At 41.3% G+C, this 27,303-nt stretch overlaps 1 protein-coding gene across 5 annotated transcripts in view; it reads left to right on the top strand.

Annotated features, from left to right (window-relative positions):
- LOC126873807 (teneurin-a) overlaps positions 1-27,303 on the top strand; it is a 703,125-nt gene that overhangs the window by 237,470 nt on the left and 438,352 nt on the right. For all 5 annotated transcript variants that reach the window (XM_050635059.1, XM_050635077.1, XM_050635068.1 and 2 more), the window contains exon 3: positions 18,721-18,779. The gene's annotated coding sequence lies outside the window, so the exon portion shown is untranslated. The remainder of the gene's footprint in view (positions 1-18,720; positions 18,780-27,303) is intronic.

Here is a 27,303-nt window from a genome sequence, read left to right on the forward strand (position 1 = left end):
AAGCTCGTGCACTTAAGAAATTGTAATTACATGCCACTCGTATGGAGAGACTCCACTCGTTGAATCCGGATAAAAATCATATTGCGAAGCACTTGTGCGAAAAAGACAGGAAAGCACTAACGAAGTCATTCCGGATTAAGCTGACAAGCTGAGAATCGAACAAAAGCTGGTCGTTCTCGTAGTTGAGTCGTTGAAGATCAAATTAGCCAAGGAATCGCGGATGCAAATGTAAATCTATTTTAAGGCATTTGCATAATTGTGTCATTGATTGCGAGAGCCATTCCAATCGAAATTCTACTAAAATATTGGATTTCTCATTTACTTCCTACATTTGCTATTGTTTATCGATACTTGGTATATATATGTTCATCATAGTTTATTAATATCTGATATTCGTAATTATTAATAATATCGACTTTTGGTATCTTTATACCATCAAAAGATCCTACGATAATTGAAATCACATTGAAAGTATAGAATACGCAATTAATTAAAAAAAATTAGTAAAACATGCACTCTTTTTTTTACAAACTAGCCTTAAAGACCGGTAGCGTGCAAAGGATATATTTTATTACGCGCAAGTGTGGAAAGTAGAATGTTCGGGAACGAGATATTTCAAAACCGAACCTACGTCATTTGAAACCCCTGCAGGCAGATAAATTTGTCGTTCGCTATCGTTAAGCGAACTATTCAGTTCGGCCATATCGCCGATAGAATAAAATATGAAATCCTCTCTTTAACTACGGCGATAATATTTCACGAAACGAGTAGCTTCCATATAAAACATTACACTTGTATAAATTTGTCTTTAGTGTTTTATGAAGAATTAAAGAAAAAAAAAAATTGTCTGATCGCTAGCGACATCTGGTGGAAATTCTTTCAAATCTCTTCTAACTTCGATAATATCTGAATTTCTTTCTGAGATTTTACATGTATGCTATAACCGACAAAGAACTATTACGAAATATTAAGAAACCCTCGAAGAATATTAAAAATATCACCAAATGTTCTACGAAACCGTTTTTATAACCCCAAGTACATTTCGAAGGAGATAAACGTTACAAGAATTTGACTGTTGAATAAATTTCGGACCATTGGTTCACGAAAATCTAGTGGCGATAAGACATTGGGGCATTGGTTTTACGATCACCGAACGTTTTCTGATTGAAAAGCAGCAGAGCGGTTTTATTTCAAGTAGGACGACGTAAACGCGATGGGAGATGGAGCAACCGAATGGAGGGGGATGGAGTGAGCGCGAACATAAAGTTAATCAGGCGAATAAAGCGATAACGTCGGTCGTAAGTTATTACTTGGTGGCTTCGTTACCGCATAACGCGGCATTAAACGATCGTTATTGTCGTAATGCATGGAATTCGCGATGAAGTTAACGTTGTGTTATTATTGCGTTACTGTGGAACGAGGATTATAACGTTCTGGTATAATGCTGACAGAAAAATTGGCTCGTATCAGTCCCGGATTAAACGAAATATCTCTCTCTCTAACTGCGTTAATCGGTTAACACGTTTCGTGTACCACCCGTGGTACACGTTGTTTACTTTATGTATGCTAGGATATTGATAGTTATAAAAGATTAAATGGTAATAGTATCGAATTGTTGATGTAAAATACGAGTCGTATTTTAATTCCTTATTATTTTACTTTATTTTCTTCTACTTCTTTTCTCCTCTTATTTCAAGTAGTCTATATCAACGACATGCATCGAACGTACGCGACCCGCGTACTTAAACAGGTCACCTAGATAAACTTCGCGAACACACTCTCATGGCTTTCGCAATAATTCGCGAACATACACCCATCGATTATCCTCGCGTCGAATATTTCGAACGCAGGGCTCGCAGTGACGATCGTTAGCGCGTCATTGACCTGCAGGCACAAAGCTGCTTCATCTGCATAAACACCTCCTTTTCCTAGAAACGCGCGCACAGAGCGTGAAAAACGGAAAGCCAAACGAAGATAGACCGCGAGAAACGTGAAACGAAGGGAGGCGACGATACTTACGCCTTCGCTGACACACGAAAAAGAAAAGAAAGAAAACGAAGGAAAAGGGGGAGAAAGAAAGAAAGAAAGAAAGGAACAGGAGCCAGGCTGCTTTCGCGCGCATTTCTCGCATTTCTTTTTCCACTGACATTGGAGAGTGATTAAAAACTTGATCCCGCCGCGCCGCTCCATCTTTATCCGTCCATCCGTCCTCTTCGTCTTTCGACTCGCATCCACCCCCGGCTTCTGCGCTGCTCCTTTCGTTTACGATATAGGAGAGCGGACAATATGGCGGAGTAATTGTTGTTCAGAGGGAACCGAGGGTAGACGACGGTGGGGACGGAAGAACAGGCTGATGGTTGAGGAGCAACGGTGACTGCGAGAGAGAAAGAAGGAAAAAGAAGGTCCGATAGTGTCGGATTACTGCCGGTATTGTGAAGTCCAGACGCGGGGAAGAAGGAAAGAAAGAAGAAAACGGCGACGGCGGAGAGTACAGCGGTCGTTTTCAGTGGAAGGGGTGAATGAAGCAACGGGGGTTGCCAGAGATCTGAAGACCGAGGAGTTAGGGACGCAGGGGAACGTCGGATGGAGGGAACGAAGAAGAAGAAGTTATTAGAAATACCAAAAGAGAGTACAATACCAGCTAGCTCGAAGTAAAAGAGTAAGGACGCGAAGGTACGGTAGGTAGGTTCACCCTCATTCCTCGCCGAACCCTTGCCGACGCCGTCGTTTCACCCATCGCGCGGCATCCTCCAGCGACGCGAAAGTGTAGGCTTTCCAGAGAGACAACGAGAGTCTCGCCAGGCGAAACTGACGAGAGGAAACGTCGTAGGAACGGGATCGGAAGTAGAAAAGAAAGAAAAGGAAAATGGAGGAGAAGGAAGGAATACTCGGGAAGGATGATGGTAGCGATGGAGAAAGAGGAAGAAAGGAAAAGATCGCGGGAGAAAAGGGACAGAGGAAAGCCATATCTTAGCGCTTTCTTTATTTGCCGCGATTTATTTCGCTGTGTGCACAGAGAAGAGCGGGCAAGATGCCTCGGAAGCGGGGCCAGCCGAGTAGAAAAATGTGATATTCCCTGACAAATGGACGATGGCGACTCATGGCGGAGATCTACGTTTAAACGCGATTGTTTATTTCGTGCTCGATTGCCCGCTAATACCAATTTGCGATATTTCGTGGCATCGACCGCTGTATACCTCTCCTTCTCTCTCGCTGCCTTTCTCTCTTCCTCTTGCCAGGCTAACACCCCTCCATTTTTGTCCACGGACGAGGGAGCGACGGGATCAACGCGTGATCTATCGACGAAATAATTTTCGAGATCCCGCTGGCCATTGGGGACGAACAGGACGAGGGTAGTGGTGGAATCGCGATCGTCGCCGATGGTGCGTTAATTGCGTTCCCCCGCGATCCCGTAATTAAGTCCACTCTAATATGATAATTTCGATGAGCACTTTAATGAAGTATTCGTCGCTCGCTTTAATAACCGAACCGATTATACTTTATACGCTTGCCGATTTTGCCGCGTTCACTAGATACGTTCGTAGGAAGCCAGTTTTGGCGCAACGTGTTTCGTAATGGCTGCAATACTCGAATGTTAACGATTTGGTAAAGAATATCTGGTACTGCAAATTGTGAAACAGATGTAATTATTTCTTGTACGAATTTGTCGAAGTTTACGAATTTATGTTTGTCTTTGAATGGACGATTGGGCAAAATATTTAACATTAAATATCAGCGTTGATCTCCTATAACACTTTTGTGTTTTGTCAAGATTAAAATTTCGATAAAAAATGGACCTACTGTACCTGCAGCAAACTGGTTCCGTCTCTCCATCGGATACCAATTATCGTCGTCCATGTCGTAGTCTATCAATCCATGTCCCTTCCCCCTTTCATGATTTCTCACCCTCCACGCCCTTTGGACCGAGCAAGTAACACCCTTCTGGAAGAACGATTTCCCTCGTTTCACACTTACCGAGTCACTGCCTTCCCTTGGTCCCTTTTCACAAGTGTTCTTTTGTCGTGGATACTTAAGCAGAGCGACGCGTCGAAGTGTCGACGCGCAGTTATCGCGAGAGGCTGCACGTGAAAAGATTACGACTACTTGTTGACATCATTTTAGATTAGCTGGAGTGATAAGAACGCGATACGTTGCGTAATCTAGCGTGATTCGCGAAAATCTATAGTATATCGAAATATAAAGTGTCTTCTATTCCAAACAATCTTTACATCCCGAATATTTCGAAAAACGATTATATAGAAAAATCGTAATGGTAGATCTTGTATATTCTATAAATATAACTGTGTTTCATAGAAAACAACTTTAACGAATAAGAAGATAGAAAAATAATACGATTACTTAATGACTACAATATAAAAAAGATACAATATAATGGTAATTTCATTTTCAATTAACATTTTCTTTAAAGTAGCAATTAAAAACAAAGTTAGACTTGTACTTAAGGAAATTATTAACGAGGTTCCATGTTTACCACGATAAGAACAAAAACCTTTAATTAAGTTTTTCGCAGCCTTCTTTTCCTCGCTCTTCTTATCAAATATTTAATTATCGATTCATATTATCCCTCTGCTGTGATCATTTACGATGATAACAGAATACTTTCAGCGGCAAATCGAACGGATTAAAACCGTCGAAATCATGAGAGAAGGTTAACAAGCGCGTAGGGTGTCTCTTTGACCTGGCCGATGCCTCTTTAGAACGCGAAACGCAATTACGAGGGCGAAATCATAGCACGATCGGAGCGAAAGTTTTAATTGCCGGTATCAATTCGCATAACTGCCTTGATACGCGGCGAATTCGAGGCTCCGTTAGACACGCGGAACTAACTTCTCCTTCGCGTCTCTGCCCTACGTCAGTGGACGTGCCCAGCCAAGTTTTAATTGCCTGTGTCTATTAATACGAGGATTACGGCAACAATATTCGCCATTAATATCGACGATGTAAAACGTTTTTCAACGATGCTCGAGTTTCGACGCTGCGCCCTTGATATTTTACAACAGAGTTTAAAACTAGTCGCGCGCGTGTAACGTTTGTGTTAGTTTTTCGATGCGTTGGCTTTTCCGGTGGAAAATTAATCCCGTGAACGGTCGGTGATAGGAAAGTCAATTTTTCTCGCGTAGCTCAGATGAAATTCAAGGGTGAATTGCAAACAAATAAACGATTGTTTAGGGAATATTTGGCAACAGAGTAAATAACCAAGTGGAAATGAAAGTGTAAAATGTTTTCCAATGTTTTTTGCGTTCTGCTTTTACTCGGTTTTTATTCAGCGCGTTGTTGTCCTTTTTTTGACGAATTGCCTGGATTTTGTCTAGCTAACTCATTTTATTCCAGCGTTTTTAAACCAACTATCGGCTGGTCAACGCTGGCCAAAGCTAATCAATATTCAGGAACGAACTCCTATGAAAAGAAAAAGATATTATTTGTTTAGAATTTTTTTGATAGTTTTATATATTCCAATTGAAATACTTGTTATTTAGAGAGTGAAATATAACTCTGCTTAGCTTCGATCTCTTTAGACACGTTCGTGAAACATATCCACCGAAATACACATAGTCGGATGAAAGAGCGACTGTGTTACGCGATAAACCAAACTAAAATTCCAGATCTACCGACGATGTTCCATCTTCATTAAGAAGGCGAAATAGACGGCTTGATTCTTGGAAAACCCGCCAGACATACAGACACGCGTGCGAATGCTGCAGACGATAAATCTTCGCCCAATTATTCCAAGTATCACGGTTTTACACGTAGTTCGAGTCGACTGAAAAGGAGACGGCGTAAGTGGATTTAAACGAAGCTTGAGAGGGCTCTGGCCCGCGTTTTTCAAGCCGTCACAAATGGCGGATTCATTCCGGTCCATCAACTCTAGCAAAAAGTCTAGCGGCGGAACGCGTCGACGAGCATAGGCGTGACTCGTCGGTGGCTTGGAGTCCGCGTGAAAAAGTCCGAAGCCGCTAATAACCGTGATTCGAGATGCGAGAGCCACACGCATTAATAAGATAAATTAGCCCTATTCAACCGCGGTGCTCTTCCGCAGCTGGTTGCCTCGCCACTCTCGATCACCGGTTTGACTTATCGTTACGTATGCAGGGAACACATTTCACACTGATACGCTCCGTATTTGCGGCCACTGAATCGCGCTGATTGTATTCTCATGCAAAATATGTCGTCCATTATGCCCAGGACCCGTAGCTTCCTCTATATCTCCAATTACGGCGTCCTCGTGTAATTGTTATCGCGCACATTTTGCATCTTCTCGTATCTTTCCAATGTCTGTGATTATTCATCGTGGTACACACGTGTAAAGGACTTAGAAAAGGGAGCAGAACAAAGGAATACACGAGAAACGAAGAAATTTGATTTGTTACGTGTGGAGTAATGTTGCAGATGCGTCGCTGCTATTGTACTCGGTCTCTTACAGTCACCAAATTAAAATACAATTTTTAAGCATACGAAAGTACTTAATTAAATTTTCACAAATCGAAGATTCACATTGTAGTATTGTAGCAATTTTATCGCAGAAATGCGTTCGAGTTTGCAAACGAAGCGAATTGATAAATTAAAGAGAAAAGAAGCAAAAAAAACGTAATATAATATACGTAATATATATATAATCGAATAAAATTGCTACGCACGCTATATGACTATCATGGACAGACACAGTTCAGATGGAAACATTAGGAAACTTTCTGAACGAGAGGAATTTGTTTGTAGAAACAAAGGGGTAGACAGAAGTAAACTCGTTTAACGAAATGCCATTACCAGATCCTTGGTCTCCGCTTCAGATATAGGTGGGCCTAATCTTCTTTAGCTGTTAATAGGATTGAGACCTTAATCAATCAGACGCAGTACAATTAACGCAACCTTTTGACAGCCGTCCCGTCCACGATGAGAACACCTGACGTGGATTTCTTTAATCAGTCACCTTCCAAGATCAAGGTGGCGCGAAGGGTGAAGGGGACACTAGGCACAGTGGGGGGAGACGAACGAGAAATAAGTTGAAACGCGAAATGAATCGCGCAAGTGAGACTGACAGGTAATTTTTTAATCATTGAAGGCTTCTATCTACGAACTTAATCCACGAAGTTTTCCTCCCAGACCTGTACGTTATATTTATAATGTAATTAAAATCTTTTTATTTCTCATGCTGGTAGAAAGTTTCGAAATTTTATGCAATTTCTTCAGCAAGATTGAGAAATGTAATTTTCGATATTTTTAAAAACAAACTCGTCGAGTAATTTCGCAATTTAATTGTTGATACTATCGCTAATTTGTATATGTGTAAAATAACGTATAACAAATATCGTACCATGTACGCGAAAGTAGAACAATATAACATTACGACTAATAACCATCATTCGAGATTGGAAAATGGAATTATTTCGATAAATCTGTTAGAATGGCCGTGATTTGCAACATAACGAACCATCGTGGAAACAACTTCATCGTATTATTCGTTACTTTGTTCTCGCCCTTCGGCTCCGATTCATCCCTAATTTCAAGATCGCGCCCAACAATTTGACTTTCTTGCTTTCCACTTATCCCCGCTCCGACAGCTGCTCCGAGAATTACCGCTCGTTCTTCTCCGTCATTTGAGTCCACCCTTCAGCCTGCCGTGAGCATAAACTTCGAACTCGATGATGCGAGCAGTTCTCTTTTATTTTGGGCGAACGAAGCCGGTGACGATGCGTAGTAAATTAGGGTACGCGGAACGACAGAAGACAAACAAGCGTTGAAAATTTATCTGCACGTAGATGAACGTAAATTTTCTAGTAGGTTTTGAAGTTTTAATTTGCATGGAATATCACAGGTATTTTGAGTACAGAATTGTATTTCTCTTTTTCCTTCTTTTTTTTCTGTGAATGGTGATTTATAAATTGTTAATGAGATAATTAATTGGATACGTTGAAACATTTCTACAAAACAAAGCATAAAGATAAAAATGTATAATTCAGTGTGCAATATTCAATGTTTCAGTTTAACGCTGAAAATCCAGAGTTAAAAATTCGACTGGATACTGAAAATTCACAATTAAAAATTTCACATCGTTTCTATTTGACCTAAAACGTAAAACGTATTTTCATTCGCAAAAATCGCTATCCAAAAATATAGATAAACAGTAGATTACAATAATGTTTTTTCAATACCGTACGTTGATATTATTCTAACTTGTAAGCGGCGTCGCTGAAGCGAACAATTCGCGTCACCATGGGCGCTGTACGTAGAATAACAAGCCGCTTGTTTGCAATTTCACTAGTAATTTTCGACACGCGAATCGAGGTAAGCATTTGAATGTGTCTCATTTTCGTCGGTCACGCTAACAGAGAGATTTCATCATCAACGTGTATTGTGGCCCGTTACTGGGCAGAGGGGCCCGCGAACACGACTATGGCAAACACGTTATAACGCGCAGAATTTATTGGCATGGAATTCGTTCGCCTTTCATGCGTGTGACAAGCCACTGAGACCTCCTTTATACGCCACTGCCACGCACCCTGGTATTCCTTATAAGCGGCGTTACTACGTTCTACAATTTTGCAGACGCGAGCCTCCGCAGAGAAAGCAATAGATGCACGTGTAATTTGAATTTACGAGACTGTAGAAGTCCCGTGGTATATGAGAATGTAATGGAAAAATGTGGTCGTCTGAAAGTTAGAATAAATAACAAATAAACAACTTGCCATTTAACTAATTGCGTATTTTGGAAGAAAGAAAGTTTGATCCAGTGTTAGAATAGACACGTGTATACTAAGTATAATCATTTTTTGTAAGAAATAGAAAGTACACAGAAACATAAGGAATTTTTACGATAAAGAAATAATTGATTCTGAGTTCTCTATCGTTTTGTTCTATCCCTTTAAAGCGTTAAAGTAATTTCTTAAGTTTACAATTTGCAAGTTTCTAGCCCATTAACACTGCCAATACTTCACTCGCCTAGTAACAGGTCAGGATATAGCAAATTCTACACGCCATTTCTCTCATTATTGTTATAAAAGTAGTCCGAAAGATCGACAAATTGCGGCAAATAGGATTACGTGCGCACAACATGCGCAAAGTATGCTCGAGGGAAATTGTTCACGATACAAAACACGATAGACCAGCCTGACCACAGCGTGAGAACGGAAGCGGATCTCATGGAGACCATGTTAATAAATCTCTGGTAATTAGAAATAATGTAACAGCGGGATAAAATTGCCGGTGGGCTCGAGTCGGCCGGCTGATTCATTTTTTACGCCACACGAGCGTTAAGATCTTTTAGCCGAGCCGGTTATAAATGATTCGTGAAACCGGAGCGGCCCACTTCAACCTGTCGTGTATATCCACATCCCAGAACTACCGCCAGCCATCGCCTCATTAGTCACGTTGAATTCGTTTCAATTAAATCGCCCTCCCGATGCTTCATTAACCGCGCGCTCCGCCGAATCGTTTGGCAAAATTTTGCCCAGGGAACAGAACGTTTTCTCCACGGAGATCGTCTTGGATGGGTCGTTAGGCTTCCTCCTTCTTAGAATTTTGGTCTGTGATGATCATTTTTGGATCTGTTGACATAACGAATTCTGTATACTTTCAAGGACTTTCAAGGAATATCAATGCCTAAAAATGTTTTTTTATAACTAAATTAATAAGACACGATTTGGCGTAATATATTATTTTTTATTTTCTTATATTGCATTGAATAGTGCTATAAGGAAACCAATACATATATGTACACATTATTTTTTATTTACGTGTATCGTCTTCCGTACTTCAAATCTAATCTTGAAGTTCAGGTACTCGTACGATCGACAACTACTTCCTGCAAACAATAATTCAATCCAAAATACGATTTCCTAAAACCATCTCCATCACCAGGAATTCCAAGCTGCAGAAGAATCTTAACTACAGATATATCACATCAGAAGTTCGCGACTGGCTTCTCCATTAACCAAACAATATCAATCTTGGGTGGAAACAAACTTTCCTTCCTTTTTCTCCATTCCGAAATCACGAGAGGTTCTCTAACCGGATTACCGAACCGCGAATTCACGTCGGTGCAGCAACTTGGCGGCAGCACATTAACCCAGTCCAACGGGAGGACATCGAGGCAAGCCCTTTAATCGAGCAGATTAAAACGTCGCGAGTCGGCGATTGTCCTCGCGCTGCGATTAGCCTCGCAGCTAAGAAGAAACCTTCGTCTTTCTCCCACCTCCCTCTTTCTGCTCCACTCTCGGCTCGTAAATCAAGGTGGTAATAGTCCTTGGAGGCGGAAATATAGTTAAACGTCTCAATTGCAGCGAGCTCCGCGCCGTCGAGTCCGGTTGGCAATACTAATTAAGTGCCTAGTGTACCCTCTGTGTTGAAGGGAAGGCTCTCGCCGAATCCGGAAACGAGGGTAGATGTAATTAGGATGAGTTGTGACGCCGGCAGCAGCCAAACCCTTAGCTTCGTTGTCGGCTGAACAACTCCCTGGCCGTAGTCGTCGCCGACGATGGTCTACGTGTGCGTCGTCGTGGCAGATGCCGCGTGTCTACACGTGCACGCACACGCGCGTGATCGCGTGCCTCTCCGCGTAATCTGCTTCGAGCAGACCCCGAGCCGAGGTTATTATTGTCGGCTCGAAGCTTGATCGTTCCTATCGAGCCAAGCATTAGCGTACAAATAATGCACGCGACTATCTGCTCGATCCTCGCTTTAATTGCCCGAATGATCGGGAACGAGGTCGTGTAATCGACTCTCCTACACTGCTAAAGTATAGTCCCTCTCTCCCTCTCTCCCTCTCTCCCTCTCTCGTTGTTTTACGTTCGCGTATGCAGGCTTGAGCTACACGGATCTGCAGCTACAAATAGGAAATCGACTCTGTGTCTTGTGAAATATTTAGAATTGCCACGATATCGAGACACAAGTGTCGGGGAATGTTAAATTAATGGCGCTGGGCTTTGGTCAGAATTGTGAACGATGAAGTGAGAATTTTATGTATGTCATATACATACATATGCGTTATCAGGTAATAGAGTTTAGGATTCCTGGAAGATATTGTAGGGTTATTTGTAGACTGTAAAAGTAAGTTTGTTCTACTTACTGAAATTGTAATGCTGCATTTATTGACTTTGTCTTATCGCGAAGCGCGGCCTTATGCAAAAAGTTCATTAATTCAAAGACAAATCGTACAATGTTGCTGCACTTTTGCTTATCGTTCCATCTGACTTCTACAGCTTGCCTACTTTCTACCAGTGATTAACCTATTCTGATAAATCCACTATCCATAATTCATTTTCACTACGTGCACACTATTATCTAAAAATTTATAGACCTAACCCCACCATTTTAGATTGCTCTAAATCTATTTCATTATGTATTCGACTATGCGCAGAACGTGTTTCCTGACACTTTTTTTTTATAGGAATTTACAAACGAACTTGTCTAAATAGCAAATTAGAAGATGTAACCAAATCGATTTCGATTTTGCGCTTTGCACGTGCTGCAATGTAACGATGGGATTGTCCCGTGGTTTTTGCGCACGTAATTGGCGCGAGCGCAGTTTATCGCGCGATTAAGGGAAGCCCGTTTCCCTCGTTCGAATTGAAATTCACCGTAAATGAAGCTCGAACGTTTCAAATTAAGACAGTTTCTCTAACCTTCGCTATACCTCCGGATAAACGGCGATCGTAAAGCCGTCCCCGCTCCATTACCGGTCGAAGAAACTTTATGCGCACCTACTTTCTCTAATTGCTGGTCGCCAGGATCGCCACTAAATTTCCTTGACAGAATCAGCCACACCCTGTCTAGAGCTCATCAGGGTAAAAGTCCGGAAAGACGGAAACGGTTAAAAGGGTGCCGCTGGCACGGGTAATGGTAAAAATTAACTTCCTCTTCCCATTTCATTTTGTTAACACGCTTTCGCGAAAAATGCATTTTTTCATTCACGATCCTTCGTCTTTCTTTTCAAAGAAACTCGTTCCATATCTAATATAAGACACAAAAATTTAGACGATCTGTTTTGTCGATTCTTCTTTCTTTTTTATGTGTTCTCCTTAATCTCGTGATGCTATATATCGTATATAAAAGTCTATGTTTATGGGTTTGTATGATATGTTTTATTTATCACGACACAATCCTCCAAACAATTTGACAGCCACCGAAATATCCCATTGAATTCTAAAACACCTTGTACAAATGGGAAGAAACGGTGTGCAAATATCTCTTACTTCTATCATATTTCCTATTTTACAATTTCGAAATGTGCCTTATTTATGTGACGTACTCAGGCTATCGTTACACGCAGACAGCATCGAAAACGACATCGTCGATGACGGGTTGCTGAAACACGGCTCGCGTAGATTTTTCTTCGGACATCTGTTGGCCGATTGAAAGCCGGTCGATATTCGTGATGGGTGTCTTAAAAAAAAAAAAAAAAAAAAAAAAAACGGTTGGAGGAAGAGAAAAATGAGTGACGGGCAAAATGAAATACGTCATCGGTCGCGACGATATTTCATAGTTCCGGACGATCAATCCGGATGCGAGATTCCGGGGCTATTCGCTCACCGTTTCCACTACAAATTAAAGAAGCTTCTACCGCGTGGTGCCATTTTCTCTGGCAATCGTTGATCGTGTCTACTCTTCGTTTCCTCTTTCTACTCTTTCTTTTTATTCCACGTAATCTTACAATGATCGTTCGGTTCTTTTTCGTGCGAGTCTATAAAGAAATTTTAAGAAAGAGTCGTGCAGTACCAATCGCTCTAAGTTTTATTGTTGTACCTTGAGCTGGAGTCGATGAAAATCGAAATTTAAAATTAATTTTATGAAGTTCAATAATAAGAATTGGCAATTTGCAAAAGTAAAAATATTGTGATCTGTACGAAACAAAATATCAGCTCTAGAAAATAACTTTTAACACTCGGAATATGAACGTTTAACGTATCAGAACAATGGAATAAACAATATGTTTCCGAAATATGTTACACGGAATTGTTATATTAATTTGTTCATCTAAAGAAAAGTGCTAATATCTCAGGAAAAAAGCCAGATAATTTTCATCTGTACTACACGACTCGTCCCCAATATAGTAAAGCAGATAGAATTTATAATTATAAAATAAATTATAATCATTTGAAAAATAGCAAAGTAAATTTAGAGTCGGATAATATACAACACAGTAAAAAAGTCCCAACTTAGTCGGACATAAGACGTTCGGACGAAAACATCCGTAAACTTATCCAAACAAAGTTCAATCAAATTGCCCGAACAATCAACCATTTCTCCAATTACACTCTCGGCTATTATCATTTCTCCAAACTTCAGTGGCCCAAACACGTTTTTCCTGTGTGTTTTCAACGTCTCCGAAAATTCCGATTACAATTGCTTTGGTTAATCCGTCGAATTAGTACACCCCACCCGATCAAATTTCAATTTCTTAAAACCCGCCTCAGCGCGTCACGATCTATATATCCTGGAGTTCAGAGCAGCGGGAGAATCGGCCCATCAGGGTGTTCGAATAATTAGCGAGATGGGACACTTATTTAAGTATCCGCAGTAGGTCGCAGAATGGTGCGTCAGAAGGATGAGAAGGAGTGTGTAAGAACGTAAGAGAAAGACAAAGAAAGGGAGAAAGTGGGAAGATACGTCTTAGAGATACCAGAGGAAGTGTTCGGTTGGCTTGCTGGCGGTCCTGTAATTTCGATAATTACGGGTTAATGCGTTTAGCTGCGGCTACATACGTACCGGTAACATGATTCCAGCTTCTCGTAAGATAGCTGCAAATTAATTAAGCGGCTGCCATGGTTTGCCGAATAGTATGTGTTTATCGGTAGCTCGAGCGCTGGCATGTAGATCTTGTCTTTAGTCGAAGAACATTGCGGCCCGCGGAATTTATCGGCGTTCCTGGCTGCTCGACAGCTCGTACGCCGTCGTATGGTTAATAATTGCGGTGCTTGTTCTCTTCGAATTTGATATTTTGGATATTTTGCGCAAATTTCGATTTTTATTCCTCGTCTCCTCTTTTTTCTCCATTTTTTTTTTTAAATATTTTATAAGCGAATATAAATGTAATTTTGCGAATAAATCTTGTCAAAGATATAAAGCGTGTTCGTATATTTTTGAAAGATAGTATACTTGCACCCATTGCTACTAAGTTTCCCTCTATGACGAAACAATATCGTGCGTTGCCATTTTTTCGGATACCCTCGCCTCGTGTTCCCTCCACACTCCCTTTGCCGCACCCTCGCTCAACCACTCTCACGGTTTTCGTCGCCTCCACCCTATCTGCATTCCTAGTCCCAACGAGCCGCAAAGGAATTCCAATTTTAAACAAAAGTTTCCTGACGGCGGCAACCTCTTTGCTTTCTTTCCATCCTCCATCCGCCCTTGCACAATTCCGTCTCCCTCTTTCGTCACGTTTACCATATCTTACCCCTCTGTCGCCCATTTTACTCCTGTCTCGTTCTACTCGTCTGAATTTCTCCGTCATTTTCTCGTGGATTCTAAGTTCGCGTTCACGCAAAGTGCTTCTAGACTATTGCTCCATCGCTATTTTGTTTACAACCCATCCCTAATCGCTGGAATTTTTTCTCCTTACACGAACCTCGGGTGTTCGATACACCGACCAGGCGATAAAATTGCGCTCGTCTTTTAAGTTCCCTCCGGGGAGAGGTGATGTCTCTGTGACAGCGCGCTTGCATCGTCTAGCAGGAAAACCGGAGGCAAACGCGTGCGTTGATCGATACTTTATGCAGGCAGACAAGCGTTTCCACGATTTCGCTTCAGCGCACACGGGTAATCCCGTTCGAAGCATCGTGTACGACCTGCAGCTTCGTGTTCTCCAGAATTTTTGTCGTTACATGTTTCTCTGATGGAAGATCATCTGTTTCCGAGGAGGTTGAATAGCAATTTCTTAAAGTAACTTACGCAATAAAATTATAAAATTTATTGAAAATTAGGTCGATCAGTTTGTCTTGTGAGAGGTTCAAGTGACATCCCCGCGCAGCTTATGCAACGCAAACCCTAAGCAGCTAGATCGCGCGTCCTTCTAATTATACGAACCTCGTTCTATTTGTACGAACGAAACACGAAAAGGAAAGCGTTAACGGTTCGAAGCGAGCATCCTCGTAGAAAAAGCATCCCTCGGCGAACAACGAACAGTAGAACGTCGGGACGCGGCGAGGACAGCGATAAACAAACGCTAATCCATAAATCCTCCGGCAAACGGGAGAAAGCACGCACTATATATGCACGACGGCCGACTCGAGACGTATCAGTGCCGCGTCTGCTGCAATATCGATAAAACATTGATCCCCCATTCGTGCCTGAAGCCCGCCGTATAGGATTCGCACGGTTGCCGCGTGGCCCGCGCACACGTGCACACGCAGCCAGCTCGTGCATACGGGAACACCGTTTCCACGGGATTATATCCGACTGCACGGCGTGCGTACACCTCCTGCACGGTGGCATGGTACCTGCATCTATACGTGTACATACATATATACATACTTACCCCTTCCTCCTCTTCCGCCTGTTCTCTATGTCTTCCACCCTCTAGCCGGTATGTAGCCAGGACCTCGCGTCTATCGGTATCGCGATCCGCACGCGAATCACGAAGACCGCGCCGCCAGGAATTCGACGATGATGGAATTTGGGTCGACGGTCTGACGATCTTCTTCCTTCTCTGCTCGTTTTTGCTTCCCCTTTTTCTTTCTTTCGTTTCTTTTTGATCGTTACTCTTCGGGGATGGGGGTAGTTGAACGCGAGCAACGAACGGGGTGCAACGAACTCCAGTCGAGAGAACAGATTTCGATGCGAATTCGATATCGTCGTTGTCTCGTGGGATATGGTGGTGGAGATTCTCCTTTTGGAATTTATAGGATGGCGAGAATTCTTTTTTTTTTTTTTTTTTGAGGGATGTACGAAGGGTTTTATAGAGTGGAAAGTAATGTGAAACGTCCTTGGGTTTGGTCTGTTGTAAAAAGCGAACCGATGCACACGATTGCTCGTATCCGCTATTTCATGCCATTCCTTTGAACAATCTTGCTACTTAAGCCATTTACCAAGGGCATCGATTTGAAAAACAGATCTCATTAACCCACCCCTGGAACCGTCGCCTTGGCGCGATTAACTCGCGACATCAAACGCAATTACAACACATCGAACGTTTCACCCGTTCCCCACAGGGACTTTGTATTTATTTCGAACTATGAAACCCGAAGTAATCGAGAACATCGTCTGAGCCACGGTACACTCGCGTCCCATTGATGTCGGATTAATTTTATTCCCAGCAGCTCTGCGTTTCCCGTTCGCGATCATCTTTTCCGTTTAGCATCCGGATCAAAGCGGCGGAAATCACGCCGGCATAATCGCACGCGATTCCGCTCTTCACCGCGGAACGTCCCAAGTGTCCCCAGATACGGAACGAAAGAGGATGGTGAAATGGCGGGGGTGGCACCCGCTTCTTGGCGGATCAAAGCGCGGATTTCCGTCGACGGCAACGAATTGGCAAACTTCTCTCTCTCTGAAGATAGAACAGTAATTATAAGGTCGACGACGACGACGACGACGGGAGCGCGAAAGGACCGGGGGGTGAGAGACCAAGGGGTGGCCAAGTGAGAGGGGCGAAGCGACAGACGAACACGCGATGGTCTCAAACACTGCGGTACAAAATTCACAATCTAATTCAACTAAGCAAATTACCAGCAACTTCCTGGGCGGCAGCTCTACGCACGCTGTCCCTTCGGCCTGCATTCCCAGAAACTTAGATCAAAGGGGCCGTCGATCTCCAACCCCCGGCCATTTTCTCCACCCTTTCGCCTCCCCTTCCCTCTCAGCTCCCTTTCGCCCATGCTGCTCTTTCCGTCTCCTATTTCGGAATATCGCCCGGGCCCCCTTTCATCTCCGCGTTTCATACTTCCGGCTTGTCTGTCGCGCCCGACACGCCGACGAATATCGAATTCTGGCTGCTTGACCGGTGGCCCCTATGGAACCCTGTCTACGACGCTCGAGCCAGTGCTCTATCCGGAATAGTCTGACAGGTTAGATCGGGTTTGCTGCAACGGGTTGAGTAACAGGTTACGCAAGTCCTGTTTTATTGGAAAGGAACTGATAGGAATCTGCTGGATGTTTTTGTTGCGTGACTAAGGTTTGTGGGGCGGTATCGGGTACTAGAGGGAAATCTGATTGACGTACGGTGTCCGATATTGTTACGATAACTCGGAATATCTTTGTTACTTTTTTGGAGGGAGATTGTGGTAAGAGAGGGATTAAGGTTCAATGAAATTGGGTATAGTATTGTAGTTAACGTGGAATTAATGTTTTCGGTATTTCTTCGGTCGAATGGAAGCTTTCATGTCTATGAATTATTGATTTCTGAAGATTAGAATGGACAAAACCACTGTTTTGTGGACGACACAACAGCAGAAACACAGTGTATGATTAATAGTTGGAGCAAGATTACAATTTTTTTAAATCTCGAGAGGTAATAGAATATGGCACAAAGCTTTATGGTAAAGCTACCTAGTATTTAAATATAAAATCTGAAGAAATATTTTAGGAAGTATTTTATAACGATATGTTAAACTATCTTTCTTCAATCTATAGAAATTCTTTCTCTTTTTATACATAGCGGGCTTTCACTGCTTAGCCCTTGATAGGTTAGCAAAACTACAACGTCGAAAAATATTTAGTTCCAAATCCACGGGCAAAACGCCACTATCCCTGACACCAGCAAAATCAACGGTGAATCCCCAAAAACACCCTCTGGCTTCCATTCTGAATTTCCACCTACTCCAGCTACTGTGTCGCGTAAATAGCAACAGGGAGAGGACAGGATCAAGAGGGATGCTGACGAGTATACGTAGACGCGAGTAGTAGGAGGACGAGGGTGGCAGAGGACGCAACACTTCCGGGACGCAATATCATTCGGAACGAGGCAGATTGTAATTCCCACTTGCTTGGTCTTCGGAGGTAGCAGGTAGCAGAAGCTGCGTTTGTTGATTATCCGGCCGGTAAACAGGCGCATTGTTATCGATTGGGCCAACAATCTGCCGCCCCCCTCCTATATTGACGCAATACTGCCTCGCACTTGCATAATGAATGGTTGGCTAATGACCCTACGGAGGTTGCGGAAACCGCAGCCAGAGGATGGTAGGCCCGGGCCTCGAAGCACTTCCGGCATCAAACATGCACCGCTCGTGGATCCTCGGAATCCACGGGGTCTCCGGCCTGGCTCTCTCTCGACCCGTGTATCGTTCCAACATACCGTTCCGTAATAGGAACGCGGAGGTCGACTTTAATTCTTCATTAACCGAGCGCCAACAGAGAGCATCGCGCTACCGTGGCCAGATATCCGACTGGTTGGATATCCGCCGCGCGATACCGTTCGTAAATTTATTAAGTCCGAGTATAAATTTAACAAGGACTGTTTGTTACCTAGGTCGAAAGAGAGATTTGTAGATTCGCAAACTTGAGTTTGGTAGATCTTATTGGTCGACCTAATTGCGTCGGGGTTAACAGTAGTTGGTAGGATTGAACTTAATCCTTTGGACATTATGAATGCCGAATATACAACCGCGAGTAGGATGTTCTTCTCTTGTGAATGGCGATCGTAACAGGTGTGAAGGCACGATGAAACAGTATTATAGCTTATATCGCGTTTAAAGTGCGATAGAGAAATATCTTACGTAAGATTATATCTGCTCTATGGATATATTTTACATATTCTGATTTCTTAATTTTCAGCTCTACCGAGCACGCGGACTCCAACAAGCAGATTCTGACCACCAGTCTGACGTGTCATTGTAAGTATATACTTTATTCATCTTACACAGCAGTGAATTTTCGAAATTGTAGAATGTAATATATTATAGTTTAAAGAAGACAATTTCGAAACCGAATATCACGTACGCTTACTAATATTCCGACAAATATACAACGTATACAAACTCGGTATAAAATTTCATGTTGCTCCAGAACACGCAAAACGTAATCATAGATAGCACTACTAATTCAATTTCAGTTCCAGTTGTCCAACGCGCACGCATCTATAACCCTATCCTCTGTCGCTCGAAACAAATCTCCACACAAACCCTTCTTCCCTCTCAACCGTTTAAAGTCCAATAATCATCCACAATGGTACAAAGCATCAGGTATAAAGTACCTGCTTCGTCCCAGACTTGGCTCAATCAAATTGCCATCAATTACATCTCCCGGTACAAGTACTCCGTTAAGTATCGCCCGGGACATCGTTGAGACCCGAGGGAGAAAGAAAACGAGACGCGAGACTCGACAATCGCCGGCTTTCCTCCCAACAGTGAATCGCACGCTTTTTACGCCACCCCGTTCAGCCGGTTGTGTAACTTCGTCCGTTTAATACGGGACGGTTCTTTTGTGTCCGGCTTTCTGTCACTTTCGCGGTTTCGCCGCACCTTTGGAAACACCGCGACGGTAGCTGACGACTTTTCCGCGTCGCAAGTTTCTCTTCTGTACAGCCGAGGGACCCGCGCGCGCAATAACGACCCTAATCTCCTTACGTCGTACCCGGCGCTGTTTTTGCCACGGCCCGAACGAAAGTGCTTACGCCGTTGACCAGTCGGCTATAAGGGACTTACAATTTACTTGCGCGTAAGAGGCTTTATGCGGCGCACCGCGCGTAAAACGTCGCACCGCCCCGGCGGAATTTTACTTAATGTTCGTTCCGCTTTGCATTCTCGCGCCAGGGAGTTGACACCAGTCGGGGGAGAATAGCACGGGGCTTTATATCGCGGACTACGCCTCCGACTTTTCACGAGATCGCGGCTCGGACCGTCGTTAAAGGAGAAAGAGAAGAGGAAGAGAGGTTTTTCTCGCTGAAACGAAAGCCGGAATTATATACGATCCGGAAGAGGCGGTCACCAAGCAGAGGGGACGTTTTTGCACGTCTTGGGAAACGAGCATCGTTACGGGTCTCGTTTCGAAGCGGTAATAGCCCCTCCGGATTGGTCGTGTTATGGTCTGCAGGCAATTCGGTGACGTTTGATTTCGGGCATAGGGTGGGTTTACTGTCTTGGTTAAGTGATTAATAAAGCTGGATTTTGGGAGGTTAGTACCGTAAATATATGTATGATGATATATGATCGGAGAAGGTTATTTCTAAAAATTTTGGCTCATTTATGCCTCGTTCAGATTAGTCGATTTAATCCATTTCGAGTAATGTTATTCGACTAATGTGAAGGATAGAAACTTGAAAGTAGTAAAATAGTTGCTTGAATTCAAGCCTGAACGAAGTTGGAATATATATCTAGCCCTTTTGACGAAAAACATCAGTATATCTTACTTACTTTGCCGATTATTACGGCTCAAGTCTTTGGATTATTTTGAATGTAAATGAGATATATCAAATATGTGTGGAATTCCCATTTCACGTTATTAATAATGAAATATTACGAACCAAAATTTATTCGATTTGAATTTATCGTATAATTAAATATGCACATAATAAATGATATTCGGGACAATTACTAAAACTAATCTTATATTTAGATATTACTCGGCCTATCAATATGAATTAAATATTTATTCGGTAAGTTTGTGGCGAATCGATTAGATATTATGTTTAAATTTGTCCGTAAGGAAAGACGATAAATAATAGGTAATATGTGTGAAAGTAACGTAAAAATCTTTCGACACACCTTTCCCGTCAAATTTCGTTCGACGTTGAAAAAACTTTTACCAGCGGCTTCTATCTTTTCCTATTAAATAATATGGCGCGTTTTAATCCATCTATAACGGAAGGCAATCAGTCACAAAATAATGGACGAAACGTGTGCTCAAATTTTTATATACAGACTATTTCACCGGACTCTGTCACATGAAATATGTCTGTTGTATTTAAAATCGCAATTTTTGTACGAAACATTTTTATGAAATTCTAAATGGAGCAAAAATATTTCAAGTGAAAAAGTTCAGCCGAAAACCATATATAATACAGTTTATTACATACTTCAAAGTTTTTCACTATATCTATCGAATATGTTCCTCCTTAGATTGGAAGTTTTGCTCATTTTTTCCACCCTTTTCTTTTTAACAAAAGCACGAGGATTTTTTAACTTTTTACAAACATTTTCTTTCTTTCTTTTAGGAACGTACGACCTTTTTTAATCAAACATTTCCTCCTTTCGCAGTTCAATATTATGTTAATTTTAGAACGTTTCTCTAGAAATGTTTTCGTAACCCAGGACTGTTCGATTCCTCTTTCGATTATGAGTCGAACGCTTCATTCCAGTTTAGCGATTTATTTTCGTGTTTCGTTAGCGTGGTCAGCCTTCAGTTGGTCGAGTCGTTTTCTCACCAATGTCGTCAAGATAGCCGCCGCGTAACGAGCATTTCCGGTAACCCGCGCACGATGCTTCTTGAAGTTTAAATTACTCGAGCTCGATGGCTCTTCGCCGATGAAAAAAATTCATCAAAAGTGCGCGTGGCCTTAAGTGTCGTGGTTTAAGTTACAATTTTTTGAACTTTGGAGTTAATAGTGGTATACGTTACGTAATTAAGTTGAATTAATAAAGAAGTGCCGTGGAATGCGTTTTCGGTTCGTTTTATGATTAAGAACGCCAGCAAGTGAGTTTGATGAAAGTATATTTTTTTACGACGTTTGCAACTGAACGATTTCATTCGTTTTTCCTGAGAATACGAACGAATGTATGGGCGCGTGCTCTGTCATAAAATTAAATATATTTCCCTAACAGAGGATACAATTACGGGTGCTTTGGACTAAAAGTACGGTTAAAAATCCTTTTTTCTATACTCTGTATTCCAGTATTCGTCAAAGTTTACGACATTGCGCGTGTCAATAGGGTTACTGCTGAAGAGTACTTTTATTTATTTTAACTTCTCTTTTATTTTAAATTCTCATAAAATAACATTGTTCGTAACAGTGTTTTTCTTCTAAAAGAAAATGTTTTCAGAAATGTTCCTTCTATACTTTAGAATATACATTTTGTATATCTACGTTTTCTTCTATACATTCGTAGAGAATATCGTACAGAGTTTCCACCTGAACTTTGTTACCGTGTTTTATGGTTAAAAATAGCATAAGAGTATTATATGGACAAAGATTCTTAAAAGCTCCGTTAACAGGTTAAAACAAACGTAACGCGAAGATTATAGAAGCTATTTGTTTTTAGCAAGAAGAATGTGTTGCACATAAAATGTGCATAGAATAAATCCTATTTCGGCAAACCAATGTGCCATAATAAGCATCACGCTACATGGAAGTTATTTCTACTTTTACAATTTCATTTTGTTTTCCAATTATGTGGAATTAAGTTTCCCACGTTTCTCGAAATTCAAATTTCCAAAAATAGCAAATGCTTTTATCGTATCATAAATCTGTTACACTCCTCTACCCTTAACGTGACGTTCATCAATGCAACAATCGGTAATTCTCTAACTATTTGTTCTACATATACCAAAGTTAGAACACGTTCAAGTTTACTTCTCCACAAAACTACTGGCAGATCAAGTTCGTGAATTTCACGAAGTACCGTAATAACAATACAAGTCCAGCAACGCCATGAGCGAACGTTTACACAAAGACAGCAGTAAAACAAATCCGTTTTGCCTAGAACTCGGTAGGAACAGATCAAGGGCTACGCTACGTAATCTCGACGGGAGAGTCGTTGAATGGCCGCAGCGGCTCGGTATTGGTTAGGAGTGGCGGTCTAGCGGCGGCCAAAGTGAGTTTACATCGCAGTTAAGTTTCGCCTTAACGCGATGCCGAACTGCCTTCTCTCCCTCCATCACGTGGCAGTGTGTGACACGCGGATTTACCGACCATTTGGCAAATGAAGACGAAACTGCCTCATAGATTACTGTGACCGCGATACACCACCGACAGCTGGAACCTCTAACGTGTATACCGGGCTTCCTTCCAACGTGATCGAAGCGATCGTCTGTCGGAAGCTACCCCCTTCGAATGTGTCTTTGTCTCTGCTTAATAGCGCGTTTCGTGCTCTGTCTCATTACACAGTGCTTGAATGATTTAGTTGTTAATTGTGGTTGCTTTCATACACAACATTGTCCTCGGGAAATATGAGAGAAAGACGATGAATTGTTTAAGGAAGGTTGCGTTTTTTTCATAGAAGCGCGCAGTATTTCTTTTTAATGCGACTGAATTCCTTATCGACCAATAAGTAATTTGGAGAAAGATTTGTTCTGTCCCCTAGCTTTCAAAATATAGAAAATAGAGTTTGAACGCTAAAACTCGAAGACTGCGAAACATTTTAAATTTATATTTGTATTATTTTCCACACAACTCGTTTTTCAGATAATTACGTTTACCGTAACAGAACGATCCACTGTGCACGCTTTATTATTCGTGACGGATTTCAAATTTACGAGAGAAAATAACTATTCTGTTTTTTTTTTTTTCAGGGATCAAAAATTGTCATTCTATAAAGAGCATATCGAATATTTTACTTTGGAATATTTTGAATGTTTCGTACATGAAATATATGTATACGATATGAATTTTAAACGACGCGACTTCGAAGTGACAATTTTTGATCGTATAAAGTGACAATTTTTTATTAACTAAACGCCCCCTTTATCTTTTTTTTATAAAAATATTTTACAAAAGGAACTTCTTTCTTTATACTGCATTTTCAATCGAAAGCGGAACTAATTAGAAGCTATGGTCAAGTGTTTACCATCTGACACGAGTCTATGAAATTTATCACATTCTCCGGGATTACTGCCGAAATTGGGAGAAAAGGGAAGGTCGAAGTATCATTTTCCTTTATTGGAGGAAACATCGGTGGAATTGTTCATGAAGCTCAAAGCCATAAAAGGGGAAGAAACAGTTCAATAGCGGTGTCACCATTCGCGTCATGAAATTAAAAGCTTTCTTTCTCAATACCAAACAACCTTCGAATTATTCCGATTTATTAAACTAATAAACTTCAAGAAATTTAATAGACGAAGATTTAATAATGACTTCGAACGATGACGAATAACAGTAACTTTATTAGTTGAAAGACATGCACGATTATTTAATCCAAGAAATTTCGAATCAAACAAGAGAGTAGTAATGAATTATAATATTTTATAAAGTTAGCTAAAAAATCCACATTGATAATCTCACGAAATAGGCTGAAGCATTTTCGAACCTAGAAATAGACGTTGCAATCGAGTTCGCAATCACTGCAGTTAGAGCTACGTCTTCTCTTTCTTGATCTCAAACGAGTCGCTTTTGGAAGATCCAGCAATGGTTCCGTTTGTCTTCAATCAACTGGTGCTTTAACCTGTGCAGACGGGCGAATGTGGAAATTCTTCTCTGTAATCAATTAAACGGTAATTTCTTCGTTCCTTTTGTTTTCCTTTCATCAATTGGCGTAAAGTTTCCATTCGATGTGATATCGTCAAAGAAGCAGCGGGAAATTCAAATCATCGTTAATCAAATCTTATTTATTTCTTACTGTTAGAACAAGAAATATTAATTTTTGTCATTATAGTTAATTGATTACTGTTCATAAACAAGCGAACATAGGATATTTGTAGATATTATTTTACATCTGGTGTTTTTATTATGTAAGTTACTAAATGAAACGGTATAAACATTCGTATGTAATATTCGTACATTTCTGCAAACACAGGGAAAGAAACTTATCAAAGTGAATTTTAGTACAATTTGAAATTTTGTCCTTTAGTAAAGTCGTTAAAATATGCATATCCTTTGTAGTTGACTGGACACAAAAAAATTGCAGCTATTTAAAACTCTATTACAACTTAGGAGAGTACCTGAATTTTCATGAACAGTACAATTGTTGCAAATTGTTTGTTTTACATGCAGATACTTTTTTGAGTTGAGTAAAAACAAATGAAACATCGAATTGGAATCTAAATGGATGCGAATACCATATCTGAAGTACTATGCAAACAAGCTTTTCATGTAAATATTTTTTTAAAAGCGACTGAAATTTTTATATGAAAAAATACGATAACAGAAGTATGTTCTTCAATTTCTTCAAGTGTTTACTGTTCAGTTACATACCGGACGCCGAATAACGCGTCATGTACGCTTGTAAGTTTAATTAGAAATATAAAATATCGATGATCTTTCTAGAAAATAATAAAGTCACGGAAGATTAAAATTTGAAAAACCGTACAATGTGCTCGTTTGTTTGACCAAAAACGAGATTCACGCCTGTGTTGATGAAAATATAATACATTAAACTGAAATTTCGTTCATTCTGATAAATATGAATTATTGTTTACATTTATTTTAATCAATCAGTAAAAAAATTTTTTCATTATCCGTACGATCGTTGATTGTCAATGTATTCGATTTGTTTGAAAATTACACGGCGTACATATATTTTTCATGTAACATCGACTCACCCCTATGCGTCGCGGTTTTTCGATCTCACGGAAGCAAACAAAATTTATGAGTAAATCGTTTCACCGTAACGTTATAACCTCATCCATCCTCATCGATTATCGTTGCTTTTAATATTCTCTCTCTCGTCCGCGCGAATCAACATCGTCCCTGAGTGCAGTCACTTTTGGAATACATTTCACGTCATGGTTGTTCGATAATCGTTTCGCTCAAAAACTTCAATTATTCGACATCCTATCTGTACGAAACGTGCACCAAGCTTAATCACATAAAATTTTGCTTAATAATTCCAAATCTTTCTGAAATTTTTAAAGGACCTTTGATATCGACTAGATTAATAACATACCTAAATATCAAGCTCTTTCCTAGGCTATCTCTGTGATTTATCTTTCCTTTCCTCGTCTGCGACGATCAGTATGTCATAAATCAAAGTGGATGTTAAATCCCAAGAATGAAAGCTGTGCAATGGCTTTATACAAACTTCATACAACAACATATAAAATTCACATAGTTTCTCAAAGTGTCCCGACTAACTTTTCTATTTCTATTCTCGAGAACATCTCAGAAGATCAAGTCAAAAGTTGGAAACAGCTTAGAACCAATTTCTTTCCTCTTTGACAACTTAACTATACTTTAACTCCAACACTTTCCGCTGAAATTATTCACACGGAAATTGCGCGAAAGCTAATGTACGAATTTAGAAATAAACTCTCCAAATTTTCTTTTCTTTCTTTTTTCTTTTTACAAAGGACATTTTTTACGTTTTTACTACTAGACATAACTATAGAGAATACCACAAACGTATATCAAGAAAAATGCAATTCGAAACGAAAAAATAAAACAAAAGTTGGAACACGTCTGACCGCGTATGATAGTCTAACGAGTTTGCAGAGGCAGGATGTAATCACGATGGCAAAGGTCCCGATATTTAAATTCATCTTTATCCGTGGATCCGATCGGAACACGGCGATCCGTAACGAAAGTTAACGAGATGGTGTTAATTAAATCCAACACATAGAATCTCTGGACTGGTGGGAAAATTCGACAATGGACGCGCATACAGGACTATGTATACAGTCACACACGAATACATGAGAGGTTGTGATCGCGCATAAAGGCGCGTGTACGCGCTTACAGGAGAGGCACAGAGAGCAGGATCGACGAGCAGACGAGCGAACCGAGCTGGTCGGAGGTTCGATGAATCGATGACCGCTTTTAGTAATGATGTGTACATGGCAGGCGGTTCTCTCCCGATGGAACGTCCGGGGTCAGCGTAGTAGAACGCCGCGCTGGTACGTTGCCTCGTGTGTAGTGGCAGCCAGAGTTTGCCAAGGGGGACTTATTACGTCCCTGGAATTACCATATAAATTATCGCGTGATGAACCCACCGGAGTGCGAAACGGTGCACGCTCCGGCCTTTGTCGAGGTTTCGGTTATGGTTAATCGGCCACGCCGTTTAATTGACATTCTGCGCCGCAAAATACCGCCTGTCCTACGCCTCGTGTAATTTTCTTCGTCTCTCAACCGCCGCGAATCGCCGTTCGCTTCCTCCTTTTAGCAAAGGGCGATCATCGATCGAGTCGCGTCATGCAACTTGACTTTGCCCTTAACAAATTGGCGGATGTTGTCTTAGATTTTGATGGCGTGATTAGATCGACAGTAGGAATAGGCTAGATTATTTAACGAGGAAAAAATCGTCTTCTCCTTCCGACTCTTCCGACGTCAAGCCGCGTCACGTCGGTACGCGGCTTTTCGTTCGACCAAACAGTTCAACCTAAATACGTCGCAGCGTCTCACGTGCATTCGATGCGCAATGGCTGCGGCGTCACGCGTGCCACGGTATATGTAAAAGGCAATCGTGGATTCCGCGTGTCGCTTACAAAGCAAATTTAATGACGCACGTAATACACGACGAGAGTGTCTCGCCACGGAGAGACGTGATTAGCGGT

The sequence above is a fragment of the Bombus huntii genome, chromosome 2, assembly GCF_024542735.1.
Source record: "Bombus huntii isolate Logan2020A chromosome 2, iyBomHunt1.1, whole genome shotgun sequence".
In the NCBI taxonomy this organism is placed as follows: domain Eukaryota; kingdom Metazoa; phylum Arthropoda; class Insecta; order Hymenoptera; family Apidae; genus Bombus; species Bombus huntii.